Genomic DNA, 15,417 nt, shown 5'->3' with positions numbered 1-15,417 from the left:
AAAAAAAAAAAAAAAAAAAGAAAGTCTTGATACTAGAACAACTTTAAAGAGTGACCCAGCAAATATTTTGTAGGTATATTTTTTAGGTGCTCTGACAGATGGCGCATGGCACCATTTGTGCCAAAAGAAGAAAAAAAAAGACATCAACTCCACATTGGCTAAGGGCCTGGCCTAATAAGCAGCATTATTTAGATACAAAATCAGCACCGATGCTCCTGTCTTTCATGTAGTCCAGTGACTCACTGACAGTCTAAATGATTCTGATGGCCTCACCTTTTATGATTTTTTTGGTTTATTATTTAAAGGTTATAAAGTGCTCATGATTCTTGAAAGCAGAAAAAAACAAATTTGTTTCCAAGAGCTGAGACTCATTTGCTGATTTTTCCAGGCTAACCACATGACTCTAGCTTTTCTATGAGGAAAGCCAGCCATCTTCAGCAATGGACAGCCACAAACAGGGCCAAGCATGCAGCATCCTAGCTGAGTAAGAGTCAAAATCCAGAGGAAGAACTAAAGCATAGCTTGGCCGGAGAAAAGAGAAAATGAGATTAAAACAGGAGGGGGTACTTCTTTTCTTTGATAAATCCCACTAATTTTTTCTTTAGCAACTGAGAAGACTTTTTCTTGTTCTAATATAGAACAACTGTTTTCAGTCACCATCATCGTATCAAAGCAATCCTTACTTCAGCAAGTGTTTGACTTCCCCCCCCACAGTGTGCACAGATTCCTGCCTCCAGCTTTCTTCCTCCGTTCTCTCTGTGGGTTTCCCCCTGTTGGCTCCTCTCCTCCCCGGGGCACTGAGAACACTGGGGGAAATCTCACCCCCACTTGGGGGAGGGCCAGGGAGGAGCTCAGGGCGCTGAGTCTCATCATTTTCCTCAGCGCCTCTTGCACTGCTGATTAAACCCTAATTTATGGTTCAGATTGTTTGTGTGCCTTTCTCTAAGTGTATTTATTCTACCATAAAATCATTTTTATGGGCACAGTCAATATTGTTGTAACTGTTTACAAAGTGCATTATCTTCACTTTACAAGGGGCTCATGACAGTCTGTATCCAAATCGGCACTTTGTCTAATTCCATTAAGCAGAGGCCTGGGGAAAACAAAGCAGGGAGCTTAGGCGTGCTCATGCCCTCCTGTGTACGTGTTAGGATGTACAGAAACATAAATATACAGGTATGAACACATATTCGATCCCACAGCTTCTGGGGGAATAATCCAGAGGCTGACGGGAGACTGATGTATGTTATCAGTGTTATTTTTGTTTACCAAGTATTAATATATTCATGTCTGAACTTACTCCATTTTTCACAACAAAATCATTTACATAAAGGTGGATACACTCTTGAAAAGGAATTATCAGAACCAAAGGAAGGAAAATGGAGCATTGCTGGCCCCTTTAGCGAAGGAAGGTATCTCCTCCCTGTAATTAATCACCCAACAGGTTTCTGAGCTTGCTAATTAGAACTGCATGTCAGAGGCTCCGCTCCCCACACCCACCTGGGAGGAGCTCAGTCAAGGTCAGTGCAGAGAGGGGGCTCCCAGGTAAACAGCTGCTCTTTCCCGCTGCCCTGTCTAGCAAAGACAAGATCTCGCTTAGGGCAGACTGCAGTAATACAGAATAAAATCACAGACACAGGGGGCCCAACATCCTTTGCTTGAAGCTGAATTATATTCTAGAGAAAAGAAAGCAAAGATCAATGTCAATAATACCAATCTTAGAGAATTTTGGTTTTTTTTTTTTTTTTTGACAGAGCCTCAAGTTGTCCCCCTGGGTAGAGTGCTGTGGCATTACAGCTCACAGCAGCCTCTAACTCCTGGGCTCAAGCGAGTCTCCTGCCTCCGCCTCCCAAGTAGCTGAGACCTCAGGCGCCTGCCACAACGCCCGGCTATTTTTTGGTTGCAGCCGTCATTGTTGTTTGGCAGGTCTGGGCTGGGGATTCGAACCCGCCACCTTAGGTGTACGTGGCTGGCGCCTTAGCCGGTTGAGCTATAGGCGCCGAGCCGAGAATTTTTATATTAAAAATATTTTGATAGGGGTGATGAGAGTTGGAGAGAATCGTACTTTATTGAATACTGTTTATCTGTTATCTCTTTACTGGGCCATCTTTATATGTTATCTCATCAACTTCTACGACAAGCCTAAAGAAATTTCCATTTTGATTTTATTATTATTATTTTTCTGAGACAGGGTCTCTCTCTGTCACCCAGGCTACAGCGCAGTGGCCTCATCATAGCTCACTGCACCCTCAAACTCCTGAGTTCATCTCACCCAATCTTATGGGAGTGTGGCTTGTGGGAAGGGACCAGGAAAGAAGCTCCCACGTGGTGAACTGCAGGTGCGCACGGGCCCCGTGCCAGGTGCTGTGTGTGCAGGGATGCTCTCTCTTCCTGAACAAGTCCCCCCCTGACCTTCCACATCAGAAAAGACTTCCTTTGGCTAAGCCAGATCCTCCAGGCTGTTTCCTCAGGCTATTTTCTCTAGTTCCTTTTCTAGCAAATAGAACGCAGCTGGTGTCCGGCACACGTGGTTACTGATTTTGTGTAGTGTGCGAAATCACCTCCACTTATTATTTATAATCATCTGTGCACACTTGACTCCCATGATCTGGCCTAACCAGTATTTTAAACAGAGTTTAGGGCTGAGCCCACCTCTCCAAAAGCAGCTGTCCTGAGGCTCCTTCTGGTTTCCTGGTAGAAGGTGCAGGCAGCCCTTGTCACCTCCCATGCTGATTGTTAACCAAATCTCTGAAATGAGCCTGTTCTCCTATGTTGGGCTACTCCCTGCTTCCTTGAAGCATCCTCAGAGGAGCAGATATTTCTGTCCTCACCTGAGAGATGCTGCAGGTGACAACCACAGAGGGGACTGCGCAGGTTACACAGCCACACACACACACACACACACACGCAGAAGGACGGTGGCCCTGCTGATCTGCCAACACTTCTCCACACAGGACTGGGCAGGAGAGAAGGGATGGCTTCCAAAGACAGAGAGGCAACACTCGACTTTTTCCTGGACCCACTAGACGTGTGTCTTGGACAGAAAAGAAATAAAGTCTGTGGGTGGGTGACTGGAACTGCTGTCATACTAAACTCTACACTTTGAGTTCGGAAGAGCCCTAGCTGAGGACCCCTCTCCTCCCAATAGAGAAGGAGGAAACCTTCTCCTTGCTTTGTAGGAACATCCCTGGACCTCCGGTGAGACTTTCAGAGGCAGCAGGGGGTGAGGCTGGGGGTGGGTTTTCTGCCTGGGCAGCAGCGGCAGCAGGAGTGAGTATTGAACGATGAGGGGGCAGGGGTGGGGTGAGGTGTTAGGGGGTGCATGTGCATCAGTGAGGATGCATTCAGCAACTGGTAATAGAACAACTGGCCAATGGTAACTCAAATAAAGAGCAGTTTATTCATTCATTCCTTCATTCACATAAGGAAAACTCTAGGGAATAAATAGCTGGTGGCTCTATGGTGTCTGCCACACATCCATGCCATGTTTAATGCCACCTTCTTCTTTGATCATAATATGGTTGTCATGGCCCTGGACAATACATCCACATTCAAGGTACAGAAAAGTTAAGGGAGAAGGAGGGTTTTTTAATGAAAAAACCAAATGTTCCTGACAGCTTATTGTTAAGAGTTGGTTTACACGGTCGACCAGAGCTGGGAAGGGGTGGGTGTGGCCTCCCATGCCTTATACTGTGGGGTGGCTGGGGGAAGGGTCGGGGGCTAGAAGTAGGTCAGTCTATGGCCCTTCACTGTCGGGAAGCTGTCTAGAAAGAAAATTTTGCAGAAGCCCTCAAGTCCTGTAAGCTAAGAAGCATGGAAGGGAGAAGTTGAGTCATTGCAATTTGATATGAATACGGCCTTATTTGCTATCCTGACAAGTATCCACCGTGGGATTCTTGTCAGAAAGCCAGTTTTCACTTTCTTAAAGGGTCAGCCCTTCCAGTACATGGAAAAGGACAGTCTCTCTCTTCCCCCCTCCCTCAAGTCCTCACAGCCATTGACATCCTCTTGTTCAGGCCTCCTTCACCTGCCTCAGCCTTCTGGGTGGGTCCACACCGATCCCCCTCCACACAGTGTCCGACCAGATCTAACTGAGAGACCATTTGACCATGTTGCAGGCAAATCCTTCAACGCACCACCCTCTTCTCCTAGAGCCACAGTCTAAGTTCCTTCTAATCTCAATAATCTCCCTTCATGCCACAGATCTGCTTATTGTTCCTGAAGCAGCTCAGGAAATTTCACCCCCAAATATGACTCCTAGGTATAAAGAATATTTTTCATTAAAGGCCATTAGAGATTAACTGGTCAGTAGAAGGTTCGCAAACTGGACTGACCAGATCAAAAGATGAAAGGGGCAATTGACTTCCCTTCCTCCCTCCCCCCCTTTTCTTAACACATTGCAGGAAAGGTGAAGAATGCCTCCAGATCTGGCTCAGATTATTTTAAACACAATACCCAACCCGATCCTCAGGAATTTGCAAGTCATTCCTCTTCCCTTGCACCACTTTTCCCCCAAACAAAATTTTCTGTTCTCATTTCCCCCTCCCCTCTACAAAGCACATATGAAACATCTGACCTGCATTGGGCTGTTGTGATTGTCCCATGTGAACGGTATTTGGAAACAAATATCTCTCTTATTAATCTGCCTACACTGTGAGTTGATCTTTCAGTGTACTTTTAGGAGAAAGAGGCAAGTTCCCCCTCGCCCTGCACTCCTCAGTCACACTGAGCAGTTGGGGGGCTGAGCTCAGAACCCAGGTCCTGGTGTGGGCCCGGCGTGGCTTGAAACCTGGCACTTCCCTTAGTAGCAGTAGGACTGAAGCAGTGTTTTTTCACAGGCCTGTTGTGAGGATTAAACGTGTTCCTTCATGTAAGACACTTGGGCAGAAGTGTTTCCACCCAGCAAGCTCTCGGTGTGAGCTGTCGCCATGCCGTGCCTCTCTGCCTGTGGTCACATAGTCCTGGCAGACCTGGTTCAGAGGACAGGGCTGAAGAGGCTTCAGACAGACCGGGACTTGCATCCCAATAGTGCCTGCTATTAGTAAAGTGATCTTGAGTGTCAATGTCATCAGCCATAAAACGTGCATAATAATAACTCCTATCCCGCGGGGCGTTGGTTAGAATAAAATGAGAAAATGTATTTAAACGCTTAGCACAGAGCCCGGATCACAGCAAGGGCTCAATAAACATTAACTATTCCTGTTCAGGCCTGCTTTAGAATGAGTTCTCACCACAGCCATTGCATCCCCTTGCCTGTGCTGAGAGCGCCCTCTAGTGCTGCCGTGGTTGCTTGCCAACGTAAATGTTCCCCTCATTCCTTTTTTCTACAGGATTTTTAATATTCCTTAGGACAGAGACTGACTCTTCAATTCTAGTGGATCTAGCAAAGTCTTGCGCTTTAATGTATATTCTGTTGAACCAAACAGAATTTTCCATCAACAGAATCCTAATGAAAAAAAAATAATTTTTGCAGTTTTTGGCTGGGGCTGGGTTTGAACCTGCCACCTGCCAGCACCCTACTCCCTGAGCCACAGTCGCCGCCCTCTTAATGAAATATTTTGATTAAGTAAGGCATTTTATTTTATAGGGTAGAAAGGCCACAAAAATAATGATCTTTGAATGGTGCTTTTGTTCCTTTGCTTCTGGACCTTAAAAATACCCAAAAAAACCAAGAGCCTGCACTGGCGTGGAGCTCAGGAACGGACAACCAACGTGAGTAAACAGACTGTGATTGTGTTGATAAAGTGGTTGATATGCAAATCACATTCGCAAGTTCCTCTAGGATTTGAAAATTGTCCAGTTATCTTTGTTTGTTTCTGAAAACTGACAAACATATAATATCATCATTGCATAGACTCCATATGAAGTCTGGAGCTATATTTTTTTGATGAACACACAATAACAGAGCACTTACATTAAATGCATTTTTCCTTCAAAAGTGTTCTCCCTGGGAAGGCCACTTTTATGACCACTGGGGGACCAGCCCCCTTGGACTTGCTCTCAGAAGTACATGAGGCCTTGCCTTCAGGCAAAGTTTGATTTTTTGATTTGGGGAAACGGTTAAATCATCTGGTGCTAAATCAAACACAGTGAGCGGTCCAGCTGCCAGATGGACATGGTCAAAGGCTGGTCTGGCCACTAATTGATGGGATTGGTCTCTGCGTGAGCTGTTAAAGCAACTGGGAGGCTGTTGTGGAAGAAATATCTGAGATGATGGTGGAGCAGTGGTGATGAGTAGAGGAAAGAAGATGAACTCAGATGAACTCAGTCAGAAGCCTGGACCTACTGCCTACAAGATGCAAGACTCTGGGAAACCATAATTTCCCCATTTCAATAATGGGGATAACAACATCAACCTCTCTGCAGTATCATATAATGAATTAGAAATACAACCATTTAAGGGCGGCATCTGTGACTCAAAAGGGTAGGGCGCCAGCCCCGTACACCAGAGGTGGCGGGTTCAAACCCAGCCCTGGCCAAAAAAAAAAAAAAGAAAAGAGGAAAAAAAGAACTACATGCATTTAAATATCTATCACATGTTGCTACTAAAGATGTGTAATTATTGATTAAAAATTATTAGCAGTGACATCATTGAAATGAAGCATATATCTTCCAAAAGGGTTATTCTCAAAACTACCATGTACTTAGTTAAAACAGTCACTCATTCTTGACTCAATACATATATTGAGAACTTATTTCCTGTCTAGTCCTGTTTTAGGGTAGGATATAATAAACACAACTTGCATGAAACTAACAAATCCCCTGTCCTCCTATACATAATATAAATGTCAACCAGTGATATAAAGAAAAATAAAGTAAAATAAGGAGGGTAGAGAGTGATGTCGGGAGACCTACCAGTTTACTCAGAGTGGTCAGGGAAGGTCTCTCTGGGCACGTGGAGCTTGGGAAAATTGAGGAATAAACAGATATAAATAAACCACATAGACCTCTGGGAGAAGAAGGTTCCTGGTCAAGAGAAAAGCTTTGAATATGTTGATCTGTAATGAATGAATGGATGGATGGGAAAATGGAGAGCCAGAGACAATGGTAGCAGGAAGGGGATCCCAGTGTACGAACATATACCTCTCTGCATGGGGTGTTTCTGAGCCCAGGTAGCCTCTAGGATTCTACCTGCCAGGACACACCACCTCTGCTGCCTCAAAAGCAATGAATTATCGGGAAGGCTGCTACTCAATCTTATCAGTATTTTCTTCTAAAACAGAACCCTGGACATTACAATTCTCATTTTTAGAAATTTCACACTTCTCTGTCTGGAGAACCAAAATCCCACATGTCAAAAGCCCCAACAGCTTTCCTAGTATTTCTAATGTGCTTCTCCATGTGTGTAGGGGTCAAGGCTTGGGAGAGGTATTCCCTTTACACGGTCATCCAGTTATAGAGGCGAGGAAAAAAGATCCCACCCAGAGAGCAAGGCGCTTTCCCAGAAAGTGAAAGGGGTATTGGAAAAAAGAAGAACACATGCTATGACCACAACCAAGGAAACCCCAGGACAGCAAGGTGGGGCCTGTACTGAAGGCAAAAGTAACTGTTATCTCCACATTCATTACTATTTAGAAAACTAAGACTCTGCACGGAGCCTCTGCCTGAGAATCAGGAATGAAGGTCTGGTCCTTAGGCAATCACCTCCCCTCTCTAATCACGGGTTTCCCCATTTACGCACCAGAAGGTTATATACAGTGTGGGATAGATGTTAAGGTCAGACTGATCTAGGTCTACATCCTAGCTTCACCTCTTACTAGAATTTGGAAGGGGCACGTCCCTCAACTTCCCTGAGCCTCAGTTGTAAAGTGAAGAGGATGGTACTTACTCTGTAGAGTCACTGTGAGGGTGAGAGACGGGGCTGGGGGCCTGGAGTGGCAGAGCCTGGCATGGTGGCATGAGCACTAATTATATGCAAAGAAAGTAGCTGTGGACCCTGGCGCATCCCACACCTCAGGGGTCTACTGATACACCACGAAGGACCAGCACAGAATTACCCAGGAGCATGTGTAAAATTGCCCGCATTAGAACCCAGAGAGTAAAATCCATAGCGATAATGACCATAATCATAGCAGCAAACCTTTATATTATGTAATACTTAGGTGCAAGAGTTCTATATGCTTACATTAACGCATTTAATCTTCATAGTGATTGGCATAAATCAATCTGCACTTTATAGGTAAGAAAACAGTTGCACAAAGAGCTTAATTAACTCACCAAAGACCGCAGGTAGGCAGTGGCAATGCTGGGGCTCAAATCCAGGCAGGTCAGTTTCAAAGTTTATGCTTAAAACCACTGTACTCCGCTGTATTTTGATGATGACATTTGTACCACATCTCATCATCTGTAAAGCTCTTTCTGCTGGATTCTCTCCTTTGATCCTTCCAGCAACTCTACAAAGAAAACTGAGCAAAAGGTGTTGCTCCAGGGTCACAGAAAAGGTAACTGAGAACCTGAGTGTGTGCAGTCTCTCGCCCAATATCAGTCTCTCCGGGAAGGAAGAGCAGAGTGGAGATTTTAAAACAGTTCCATCTGAAACATGTCACCAAAGTCTTCCTTTTCCGCTGAGCCACACAGATCTCCCAGAGGTCCAGCTCTTCAGTCACGAACCCCTTTGGAGGACTTAAATTATCCCCTGACCGTGGTGCAAATCCCCATGTGAATCAGAAACACCTGGCAGGCTTGTTAAACTAAGATTCCAGGGCCCTACCCCACCACGATAGCTTCTGATACACTGAGTCTGGGGTGGGGTTTGAGGGTCTCCTGGTTTGGAGACAACACTTGGAAAACCATCACCCCGTGTCAAATGATTATCCACATGCACTCAGGGAAATGCCTGTTTGGGAGTTTTGGTTATGGTCAGGGTTACACAGGGGCAGGAGCAACACTTCCAAGCAGAGGAGTCAGCCCAGGTGGTAGCAGGGAGAATGTTTGCTTTGCAGGCATCTTCAGCCTGGGGAGGTGGGGGTGGGGCACAGATGAATGGGGAGGTGGAACCAGGTGGATCCAGGCCTGACTTTGGCAAACGGCTTTGTGCAGACTCCTTTCAAATTGCCACCTCCTGTACCAACCCAGCCATTTCTCAGCACGAGAGCAGAGAGCTGGTGGGACATGCTAATGAGGAGAGATGCGGCTGTCGTGGAAAGTACAGCAGTATTATCCTAATGGCCCTGCAATCAAACACCCTCATCAGAGCCGCCTGTGAACTGAAAAGGAGGAAGGAGAGAAGTTCTGGGCATGACCCCAAGCCCGGATCACGTGTTCACTGATGCCGGAGACTAACACAGGTGGGTGCAGCCTTCAGGAATGAGCTCACTTCTGACATTTTCACCTGTACAGAAGGAGATGGCCTCAGGGGGCTGAAGGTGCCTCTAGCTCTGCTCCAGAAGACAATCCCTGTGCTCAAGGAACTTGGCATCTGGCTTGGAGCTGCAGCCCACACTTCAAAGAGCTGATTGTTTTGCCCAGAGACTCCGTGCTCGGGGCTGCTGTTCTAGCCTGAAGGCATTGTGGGGGCTCACTACTTCCAAAGCTCCAGGGCCAGGTGGGATTTGGGAAAGCCTGGAGCATCTTCCCAATTCCACCTGATCTCATTCTTTGAAATAATGGCTGAACGGTAGCATCAGGGCTCTAGACAGTGAGGTCACGGAATAGCTATTAGCAAGAAGTGTGGTGCCAGATGATCAATATAGTTTCGGCTCTCCCTATGCAAACTACCTCTGCTGGGCTTTTCTTTTTCCTTTTTTTTTTTTTTTCTTTTTTAAAGAAAGCTGTAGAACCAACTGGACATGTTGAAAAAATAATGCTTTCCTGGTACTCTGGGTGGCGGCAGCTGTGTTCTCCCCCTCCTGCTGGCTCTGAGTGCCTGCAGTTCACAGCAGCTGGTGAGCTCCAGAAACACAAGCTAGTGAGGCCCCAGGCCCCTCTCCTCATTGACTGGGGGCACCTGCCTCGCCTCATCATTTACAGGTTGAGGGAAATCAGAAGATAGCGCCTCTGGTTTCATCCTTATGCAGAGGTGGGGGGCTCTGTTCTACTCTGTAAATATCATGGAGTCTGCTCATGGAGAAAAAGGTGACAAGCCTGGGCCACTAGGATGTGCTTCTGCTGCTCCCAGAGCCTGGAAAGAACCAGTCCCTGCCTCTCTACTGGCAGCCTGAGAATGCCCAGGGCTTCCCCTACCCCAGGTTAGCATAATCATGAGAAAGAATTTGAAGAAAAGGCAATGAAAATAAAAACTCTGTGTGTCTCATACAGGACTGCCTAACTCTAGAAGCTACAGCTGCCCTTGGCTGTAACTCCTACCTGAACTCTCCCCTGAGGGCTGCCCCAGCGCACCTGTTCCCATCTAGGAAGAAACTCTGACTCCTTTGCCCTTAGGCACACCAGACCCCTTGCATGTCCTCTCCAGGCCTCCTCTCTAGAACCCCCCCAACTTATCCCTCAGGCCTTGCAAAGTGCTCCTCCTGTTCCAGATCATTAGGTCTGAATTAACTGTCCCTTGGCCCACACTTCCTGCCTCTGCCATCAGCCCCAGGCACAGGGCATGGTTGTGTGTTTCACCAGACTTTGAGGCCAGTTGGCGTCCACCCGGGATTTTTGCCCTTTCCCACTGAGCACAGCTCACACTGGCCACATGGCAGATGGGCAGTAATGCCCGCTGACTTTGTTTCATTAATGACAGTCTTCTCCGGGAGACCAAAGTACCTGTAGGCTCTACCTGCCTGTTCTCCTACAAGATTAATATGGCAGAGAAGTTCCTCACACACAGCCCATCTCTCCATCCACCCATCCATTCGCCTTCCCACCCATTCATCCATGTATCTGTCCAGCCATCCACTCACCCCCCATCCATCCACCCCCCCATCCTTCCACCCAACTACCTGAAAGGTATAAGCAGTGGTGCCCAGAGATAAGAACACAGTGGAGATGTTCAGGCCACGTTTATTTAAAAGGGAGGTTGATCCCCCCCCCCTCCCCGGGCAGTGCAAAGATGGAGTCCGCACTCAGGAGCAGTTAGAGGCCACTTTTATCTGGGGCCATGGCAGGTGGAAAAATTCCACAGCTTGCCTGGAAAGTTAGGGTCCTCTGATGCAAACTTCTGGGGGTGAGGCTGACCATCTTGGTGTCTTTGTCTTAGGAAGCGAGGAAGAAGAGAAGGGAAAAGGGTTCCTGTGTGGCTGGGTTAGGCCCCGCAACACTGCCCATCTGTCTATTCACCCATCCATTCACCCCTCAGCCTTCATCCTCACCCTCCGCAGCCCCTGGATCCAGAGGAGAAACACAAGGGGATCGCTCCCCTACCCCCACCTTTGGGTGTCCTCCTAGGTCTCCTCCCTGCAGCATCAGAGCAAGGTGGGTTAATAAAGGACTCAGATCCACATGGTTCTGTTTATAGCACAGGCAGACAGCTTGTGCCTCTTCTTTCTTGCCGGAGAGACCGGATGTTCTGGCGAAATTACCCAGAAGAGACTGCTTTGCCACTTTTCAAGGAAGTTCTTGTGTCATTGAGAGGCTGTCTGCATACCTGCTCGGCTTCTTCCCCCTCTAACCTACTTGCTCTCCCAGAAGCAGTGACAGCTCTTTACGGTGGGGGCTGCTGTTGCTCCCTGCTCCCCACTGCTGGTGCCCAGTCAGGAAGGGTGACCAGTACTTCCTCTCAGACCTGCTGGAGCTTCCTCTCAGCACACTCATCCCAGGGAGGCCTAGGAGTCCTGCCGGATGGGCCTGCCTGCTCCTTCCCAGCTGGGGTGGGTTCTCTGGGGTCAGCACTCAGAGCCTGGGCATAGGGGAGATGCTGTTAGCACCTGCATGCTCTCTGACCTCCAGCAAGGGCAGGGGTTGCTGGTAGAGTCTGTAGGACCAGAGTCAAATCTATGAAATAATCCCAAAACATCCCTACTGATGGGCCTGTGCAAGAATGTGCACTCTGTAGCTGATGGTCCCCCATCTTTGCAGAGACAGACTGGAAAACTATCTCTAACAAAGGGCTGGAGAGGCAGCCAATTAAAACACCCTCCCCTACAAGGATCACGGAAAAGCAACTTAACCTGTTCTCCATATTCTGGGTGTACTGAACTCCATATTACCAGGTTCCCCCAAGTTTTATGGGAGGCTGTTTCCGGCAGAGATGAGGAGAGCTCACCCAGGAGAGGAAGGTGCTGGAAGCCCATGCTCGGCTGCGGACAGGTGGGCAGGATTGCAACAGGACACACAGGCCTGGCTGGTGAGGCTGGGAGGGTCCTGTCACTGCTCCCCCTGTTTCCAGGAGTCCCAGCCTGGCTGGCCCCAGAATTCTAGCCCAACTACAGGGGTTTCCCTCCACCCAGTGAGGAAGAGGGCTATTCTGCCCAGACTGAAGTTGATTCTTCCACGAATAAACTTTAGGGAAGTGGGAACCATAAAGGGCTTCTGTAACTCAGGGCAGCAGCCAGAATCAATTGAGTTATCACAGAGAGAGGCTGAAAGGGAGAGAGAGATGTGCTCACCTTCTTACATTTTAGAGAATGTGGCTGGAGACATTTCATAAAACTCCAGGAAGCCCTGTGGTAATTCCTTCTCTTTTCAAGCCTCGGAGGGCCTTTGTCAACGCTCAACATCACTGATGGACAAGGAAATGCAAATGAAAGTCACAATGAGACGTGCCTCACACCTGTTAGAATGGCTATTATCAAAAGGAAGAAAGATCAGTGTGATGCGGAGGAAAGGGAGCCCTTGTGCCCTGTTGGTGGGAATGTAAATTAGTACAGCCATTATGGAAAACAGCATGACATTCCTCAGAAAGCTGAAAATACGGCTACCATATGAGCCAGCCCTTCAGAGCGGGCAGGGGATCGTTCCCAGGACCTCCTGCATATACCAAAACCGACAGATCCTCAAGTCCCTTACATAAAATGGCATAGTACTACACGTAACACACCTCCTCTCCTGTACTTTAAGTCAGGTGTCCTCAAACTATGGCCCTCGGGCCACATGCGGCTCACCGAGGACATTTATCCAGCCCACTGGGTGTTTTTGCCACCGCTGCCTGTCATGCTTAGCAGCTGACTCGTCCCGGGGCCGCAGTCCAGCCCTCCAATGGTCTGAGGGACAGTGAACTGGCCCCCTGTTTAAAAAGTTTGAGGACCCCTGCCGTAATCTCGATTATGTGTAGTACTTATGTAAGATCTGGATTTAAATAATAAGTACTATGATGATATTGGTTCATCATCAATTGTAGTAAATGTACCACACTAACTCCAGATATTCATAATAAAGGAAGCTGGCTCAGGACCTAAGCAGCTAAGGCAGCGACATACACCTGAGCTGGCAGGTTTGAATCCAGGCCGGGACTGCCAAACAATGACAGCTGCAACCAAAAATAAATAAATAAATAAATAAATAACCGGGTGTCATGAAGGTGCCTGTAGTCCCAGCAGGCAGGGACTCCCAGGGTCTCCCGAGGCAGGAGAATCGCTTGAGCCCAGGAGTTGGAGGTTGCTGAGAGCTGTGATGCCATGGCACTCTACCCAGGGTGACAGCTTGAGGCTCTGTCTCAAAATAATAATAATAATAATAATAAAGGAAGCTTTGTACAAAGAGAGCACAAAACTCTGTTTACTTTCCACTCAATTTTTCTATAAAGCCAAAACAACTCTAAAAAATAAAAATCTATTTATAATAACAAAATACAAATGTTTAGCTAACATCAGATCTAATTGTAAGAGACTGATTTTCTCCCCATAAAGTCGGGAACAAGGCATGTTGTCTGTGGTTACTTCTCTTCCTTCTCTTATACCAGAAGTCCTACCCAGGGCTGCAGGGCACGGGGGAAAAGGTCACTCACAATGTGAAGGAAAACAGTGTCCATTTACGGGGGAGGCAACTGCCCAAACCTCACAGTATGTGTGAAACACTCCCGGAACTGATTAAGTCAGTTCTGCAAACTTGTAGCATACAAGGTCAGCATACAAAGCTCCATGGTATTCCTACAATAGCATTTGAACTTCTAACGTCATTGTTGCTTAAGGGCCAGAGAGAAGAAAGTACTACGTGCTTTGCTAGTGTCTCTCCGCACAATGCCTTGTATAAAGTAGGCACCCAATGATGGCTGTGGCATCAGTTTTACCACTCCTTTAAGATGTCTGTGTCTTTCTGGAAGATAACCTCCTCAGGGAAAGAATCTGAATCTCTTTCATCCACATATCTCCAGACCTTGGCCTGGGCAGGTGGCTGGCATACAGTAGATGCTCAATAATTGTTTGATGAATTACTTAATTTAAAAAATGTGCAAGGCAAGGGACTCTGAAAGGATTCTAGACCATTTGTGTCTTTCAGGATAAGTAATACCTGCCAATTCCAAGGCAGATAAAAATTACAGTAGTCATGCGGTTGGGTGCGGTGGCTTATGCCTGTAATCCTAGCACTCTGGGAGGCCCCGGAGGGTGGATGGCCTGAGCTCACAGGTTCAAGACTAGCCTGAGCCAAAGCAAGACCTTGTTTCTAAAAACAGCCGGGTGTTGTGGCAGGTGCCTATAGTCCCAGCCACTTGAGAGGCTGAGGCAAGAGAACCGCTTGAATCCAAGAGTTTGAGGTTGCTGTGAGCTATGATGCCACAGCACTCTACGGGGGGGTGACAAAGTGATACTCTGTCTCAAAAAAAATTGCAGTAGGTATTTTGTTTTGTTTGTAAAGCAAAGTCTTTCCTTCGAAACGTGGGATAACACTTTCTACCTGTGCCATCAGTATTTAACCCAGCGGAAGTGGAGGGTTTGGAATCCCTACACCCCTCCCCACCAGGTTCAGGGGGATGGGAGCCTTTTTCTAGAACTAGGGAGGCAGCAAACCTGGACACAGTGGTGGCACCTAATGAGGAGCTACCAGGGTGGGGCAGGACAATTTTTAACCAGGTCCCCATGGCAGCAAAGGACGAGGACCACAGTGCAGTGGCTTTGGAATCAGACAGCTCTGGGTTTGAATCCCGACTCCGCCTCTTACTAGATGAGTGATGTCAGGTGATGTCTTCGCCTTTCCAGCCTCTGTTTAATCATCCATCAGTGGTCTTAATTATAACACATGCTTCAGAGAATTGTTGACTCGATGGAAGAAGGCAAACACGTTATTAGTATAACCTTCTGACGTGCTGGAGTCGGGGTCCTGCTCAGCGCCTCTGGGGGCATCTGCTGTGCTCAGAGCCCTGTCTGTGGAAGGACAGGAGGGGTTGGCCCTGGTGCGTCCCACTCACACAGAGTGAGAGGATGTAGATAAAAGAGACGTTACCGTAATGAGGACTTATTATTTCCCCAAGAATATCTGCCAGCTTTGTTCCTGTGCACAGAGAGAAAGCCAGATTTCATTAGTGTAAAAGATGAAGAAGAGATTAAAGGGAAGCTAAAATGCAGTCAGCTGCTGCCACAGCCCCAGCTGCTGGTATCATCA

At 47.4% G+C, this 15,417-nt stretch overlaps 1 long non-coding RNA gene across 1 annotated transcript; it reads right to left on the bottom strand.

The window, feature by feature from the left end:
• Positions 1 to 10,964: 10,964 nt before the first annotated feature.
• On the bottom strand, positions 10,965 to 15,212 carry LOC111722756. Its single transcript, XR_002771438.1, has 3 exons — positions 14,977 to 15,212; positions 12,489 to 12,601; positions 10,965 to 11,779 (listed from the first exon to the last, which is right to left on the bottom strand). It is a non-coding gene; the product is annotated as an uncharacterized LOC111722756 (long non-coding RNA).
• Positions 15,213 to 15,417: the final 205 nt, after the last annotated feature.

Source organism: Otolemur garnettii, unplaced genomic scaffold, assembly GCF_000181295.1.
Source record: "Otolemur garnettii isolate 467f Iridium unplaced genomic scaffold, OtoGar3 scaffold00349, whole genome shotgun sequence".
Lineage (NCBI taxonomy): Eukaryota > Metazoa > Chordata > Mammalia > Primates > Galagidae > Otolemur > Otolemur garnettii.
The sequence above is the reverse complement of the archived record's forward strand: the minus strand, read 5'-3'. Positions and strand labels throughout refer to the sequence as shown.